At 28.8% G+C, this 6174-nt stretch overlaps 1 long non-coding RNA gene across 1 annotated transcript; it reads right to left on the bottom strand.

Moving 5' to 3' along the window:
• Nucleotides 1-346: 346 nt before the first annotated feature.
• On the bottom strand, nucleotides 347-1027 carry LOC149167032 (uncharacterized). The gene is made up of 2 exons (XR_016260522.1): nucleotides 601-1027; nucleotides 347-464 (listed from the first exon to the last, which is right to left on the bottom strand). It is a non-coding gene; the product is annotated as an uncharacterized LOC149167032 (long non-coding RNA).
• Nucleotides 1028-6174: the final 5147 nt, after the last annotated feature.

The raw sequence follows: 6174 nt of genomic DNA, 5'->3' as shown, positions 1-6174 counted from the left end.
CTATTTAATTTTACATTTAACTAGTTAAATTAGACAAATTTAATTAATACATCATTTAAAATCATTTTTAAATAATTACATTTCTAAATTAATTATAACTAAAAATTTCTTAATATTTATTAATTTATTTTAATATTAAAAATAATTAAAATTTTAAAATCAAAATTTTAAATATAAAAAATTTCAATTAAATATTTTATTTCAAATAATTTAAATAAACAAACTATAAACACACCATTCATATATACAAATACACACCAACATACCACCGCTCCTTTTTTATATTTCAATCCTATACCAACCAACCCCCAGAGTCTTAGTGTTGCTGCTTTCACCATGCTCCATATTTACCTAACTCACAATCATCACTTCATTTATTTCCTGATACGTCACAATCATGGAGTTTTTTACTGACCCTGAGGAATTGCTTGGATCGCTAAAAGTGGCTGGAATCTGGACAAATTCTTTTTCAAAAATCTTATACAGTCAGTTTTTGAATCATGATTTTGATGGTGGAAATAGATTCAACACCAAAAACATTTAGGACACCTAAAATTTTGAAATTTAACGGCTATAACTTGGATTTACAAAAATCCTTACCATATTTTCTTTAAATACAACCAGAATTTCCATAACTTTTCATATGATTCCTCGGACTAGTTATACTACGGCACAAGCACAATTATGTGGTAAAATCTTTAACATCCTGCACCTGTCATGCCCCACGTCGTAAAAGCCCGTGCAACCAAATCTGCAAGTTCTGTTGGAAACCACATGGCCTGCTACCATTGTGACATAGACGCGAATATTAATAATTAAGTCCGCGTGGCAACTTCGGCCACAAATATGTCTTCAACTCATCAACGTCCTGCATCTGTCACGCACAATTCAAATAAAACTCGTGCACCAAACCTGCAGGTTCTGTTGGAAACCAGACGGCTTGCTACGGTCGGGAGATAGCCAGTGGCCACGAATATTGATAATGAAATCCCCATGGCAATTTATTGCCTGCAGAACTGTCCCCAAAGCTGCCCATTCTGATAGTGTGAAACAGTTGTGACAATTAGACAAGCGTACGGGCCAGTTGTTTGAATGAGACGTAATTATGTCCAGTGAGGATGGGGTCTCATACTTGGTTGGGCGCGACTTGAATAGACAACGTGGCATTGGCATAACAGATCGGATCCGGTTGGCTTCCAAATGAGGATGGTATGTGTCGAATCTGATATCGATAATACAGTCTCTGCGCTCCATTCGTTAGACACGCGCTCTCCTTACATTTCATATTTGTGATTGATGATCTGTAAGGAGGTGATATTTTTGTAGCAGACACATGTCATGTCGTTGTATTGGGTTGGTTTGACAGTTTGATTTTATAGAAATAGAGGGGATTAAAAGTTACAAATATTATAAAAATACTATCATGACATTGATAATGATAACCATGTAAGAAAAAATAATTTTTGTGGATAATGATAATAATGTAAGAAAAAAAAAATTGTGGATAATGATAACAATGTAATCGGTGAAAATAATTTTGTGGCGTTATGATGAATGTTCGATCCATGGAGATAGCAAAGTATTGTTTATTCATTTATGGTATTATGGAATTGGTTTTATAAATATAAAATATTTATGTTTTTAAACTATAATGAAGTATTTGTTTGAAAATTTTATTATAAAATTTTTGGATTTAAATAAGTTTTAAAAATATAAAAATTTTAAATGAGGTTTCAATATTTTATAAATATATATTTAAATTATTTGAAAAAATTAGATTTACAATGTTAAGTTAACGTGGTGGATGGAGCATTTGTTTTATTTCTTTTCAATCAACATACTTTGTAATTATAAATATATATTTAAAATATTTGAAAAGTTAGTTTGTAATGCTAGGTTAATGTGATGGATGGGACACTCTATTTTTTTTGGGTGAACACATTTTCTAGTTGCATGATTTCAATAGTACATGACTTCATCATTGCATGACTTCATCATTGCATGACTTCACAGGCATAACCTCGCACCACACTACACATCTCAAGAAAAAAGCACCCAAGAAAGGGCTACGTGGAGTAGAGCATAATACATCTTGATTTTTGCACAAGAGAAGGAAGAAGGTAAGCCAAGATGACAAGATTAATATCTATATGGCATGCAACCTGGTCATATAAAATTACATCATGTGTGAAGGAAGACCAACTAGAGGATGTCACGTGGAAAAATGAAAAGTATGAAAAGATGGTTTCATGCATAATTGGAGCTCTATAACTGGTTTTGTTTGTTGTTTCTTGAGTTTATTTTCTTTTGGAGAGTTTGTAAATACACCTACAAGATCACTAAGCAGATAGTTATTTATTGTTTCTTGAGTCCTTCCCCTCCAACTAGCTAAGAAAGCACCTTTAAAAGGATATGAATTGGATATATGTGGGGTTTTTCTAGAAAGTGAGTTGGTTCATGAGACATAAAAAGAAAATAAGATAGAGAGGTAAACCTTAGAGTGAGAGAAAGGAGAAAGCAACAAGTATGCTTTTTGTGCTATCTCATTGCTTCTAACTATCTCAACAATCTACTTAAAAAAAAGTTGACATTTCACTCCAAAAAAAAATCAATCATTCATAACAAATATTAAAAAATTCGCTATTAAATTATGTTGATTTTAGATTCTAAAATGATATGTATTTGGTTTATTCCATCCAAAGAATATTATTTAGAATTTTTTTTTATTATAAAAAAAAATTAACCACCCTTTAATTAACTAATAAAAAATACTATATACAATATTCATAATAGCAACATTACTATTAATATAAATTTTAAACCAAATGAATAAGTAACTACACATTAATATATTCGGTTTCAACCACATGAATAAGTAACTATAAAAAAAAAAATAACTACACGTTAATAAATTCTTTTGATACATGATTAGACATATAATTATAAAACATATGGAAACTCAATCATCGCCCACATATAATTCGAAAACATATGAACGGTGGTACATTCACCAATAGTCAAAAGTCATATACAATATGAACAATATTTTATCTTTGTTGATGGAGAAAGTGGAATTAAGTGGGACAGGCACAAACATCCGGTTACAACTCAGATGTTTTTGTCAGAGGGAGTCTAAATCCCTCGACAAATCATTTTTGGAAGAGTCTGATTCCTCAGGTAATATCCTCTTTGGGCCATTGTCTTTAAAGTTGAGCGTCATGGAATTTGACGTCAAACATGGAATGTCACACATAATCCGATTCCACTGGGATGACTACGCAACAAAATCTTACATAACGTGAATAACATCACCTGCCAAAAAAGAATCCATGACAATAGAAAACTAATTTTCACATAGGTAAATATTATAATTCAATATTAATTCATTTTCTTAATATTATATTTATTTATTAATATTATTTAATAGATATAGTATAAATGTATTTTAAAATTTAAGTGTTTTAAAAAGAGTATTTTACAATCCAGTATAAGAGTTATATGTGATTTTGTGTGATTTCAATAAGTGATATATGTTTTTTTAAATAAAAATAAAATATTCTCTAAATAAAAATATGAAGTAGACTAATATAGATAGATAGATAGATAGATAGATTTAATGAATTTATTGTGTTTTCTCACAATCCTGTGTGAAAAAGATGTAACAATCTTTCACTCTCATTATCAGCCATAACTAAAATATTTTATATCAGGTAATTGAAAATTAAAAAATTCAATTACTTGAGATAAGAGTAATAAAAGAGAGATGTGTAATTTAATAAGATTTTTAATATAAAATCTATTTGTTGCATTCAAAATAATGATAATGATAATAATAATAATAATAAATCAATATAGGTTATAAAAAAATCAATATACAAAGTTAAATATTTTTAACATATATTTAAAAATTTATTAATAATAGAAAAACATCATTTTTTTACAATATCGGTTATTAAAAAAAATTATTGCCCATATTAAGTAAAGAATTCCATGTCAACTATGTATATATTATATATTGTTAATACTTCTTTTTTTTGTGTACAATATAGTTTATAAAAAATAAAAAATAAAAAATTAAGTGACTGTTAAGTAAATTATTATGGATATATTATATAAAGCAATTGAAAAAATAAAATTTTATGGTAAAAACATTTCAAATAATCTAACTAATTTACATTTTAGCCCTTTTTTGTATTCGATAGAAAACTAAGGAATTTAAACCTTAGATCACATCCTAAATTGACTAAATTGTTTCTAAAATATACTAAACGTTTGTTTAAATTGTGAGTTTAAGTTGTGCGATTAAACTAGACTTTTCAGGGATTATATCCATTTATACATTCAAAAATGCAAATGCAATGTAAACAATTTTTTTGTAATATAAAAGTGGTTTGCACCTCAAAATCCCTCTCTTAAAATGGACATATTTAAAAAATTAAGTATATTTTATAATTTAAAAGTAAAAAAGATTAAACATATTTTTCTATTTTCATAATATTAACATATAATAAGATGGACATATTTAAAAGATTTGATCCTTTCTTAAGTGAACATATTTAAAATATTTGACCCTCTTTTAAGATGGACATATTTAAAAAATTAAGCATATTTTATAATTTAAAAGTAAATAAAATTAACATATAATAATTAAATATAACATTTTTTTTATAAAATTGAAAATAGAATTAAGTATATTATATAAATAATGATTTTCAATTAATTGCCTTGAAACATATTCTATAACTAAGTAGACAGAAATGTGTGATTTTTGTCTTTGCTCAATGTGGAAGACATGTGCTTTTCTTAAAATAAAAATAAAATATTCTATAAATAAAAAAGCAATGCTGTCTAAACAAATCCCTATAATCAATCTTTATTAAATTTTGTTTTACAAGTATGTCATATACATATATTTTCCTTTCTTTCATTGAAAAAAAATCCTATGAATAATTGTAATATAAATTGTGGGAATAAAACCTTGGACTTAGTCTCACTATCTCACTAGCTAAGTGAGATTTGAGAGTGTTGTCCGCAAAGCTTAACAACTCTAATCGTCAACATAATTTTGGCAACCATATTGGGGACTATTAATTTATGTATACTTGTTTCATTAATCTTTACATCTATATGACTATTCAATCAATTAATCAACAAGATCTTCCAATTCAATCAAATGCTGAAAGGAGTACTTCATAATCATTATTAAATTTCGTCCTTAGCAACGCACATATTCTTACTGAATTTGAACAAAGCTTGGGCCATCTTAGCTCGATACATTGAACTGCAAGAGAGAAGAGAAGCTATAGAAAAGAATATCAAATATCATGCTAATTGCAGATAGTTGGCTTAATAACGAGTCTTGCGTTCCTAGAAGGATTTGTAGATTAAGCCCTGAATATAAACCCTTGGACGAAGTCCAAAGGTGAAAATCGATTATTGTTACCCAAGCTTGGCTTAAGTTCTATCAAGTCTTCTTTCTTTTTTGTTATTCTAGGACTACTTCCCCTTCTTGAAGAATCATGTTTGGGACAAAGGCATCCTCTAAGTCCATTCCATCTTCCACGTCATCTTCATCAACTACCTCATCTTCTATTCAAGTTGGAATTCTCTACTCTTCATTTAATTTGATGCAATATACAACAAATCCCGCCAACATAATTAGAAAATACAAATGATTTCACTTTGAAGAAGACCTAAATGGAACTCCTTAACATGTGGCTTCTCCATTGATTCTTATAGAGGTAAATATTTCTTTGCCTAACTTCAAAGATCACCTCCCTAAATTTTCTGTTGATGGCACCATCACAACTAATGGGCACTTAGTCACATTTTCTAATACATGCCATAATATTGATGCCAGTGGTAACAATACATGCATGCAGTTGTTTGTGAATTCCCTAGAAAGAAGAGTAGCAACCGATTTCTTTGAGGCCCCCCCAAATCCTTCTCTACCTGGACAATGATTTGTTATTGGTTCAAATCTACTTATGGATAGCCAAAGAGCCCTGTGGATCTCCTTTGTGAATACAATAATGTTGCCTATAGTAAGGGAAAATCTAATGTTGCGGTTATGCTTATATATTTCTGAACACGCCCAGCGTAATTTTCATTTTTTTTTAAATGAATGAACCTGATTGAATTTGGGTCGATTATTTTTCATCTGAATGGGGTATT

This window comes from Pinus tabuliformis, chromosome 5_1, assembly GCF_031772625.1.
Source record: "Pinus tabuliformis cultivar Carrire ecotype Pingquan chromosome 5_1, CPIR1, whole genome shotgun sequence".
NCBI classification, from domain to species: domain Eukaryota; kingdom Viridiplantae; phylum Streptophyta; class Pinopsida; order Pinales; family Pinaceae; genus Pinus; species Pinus tabuliformis.
Note: the sequence above shows the minus strand (reverse complement) of the source record. Positions and strands in the feature narration are given on the sequence as shown.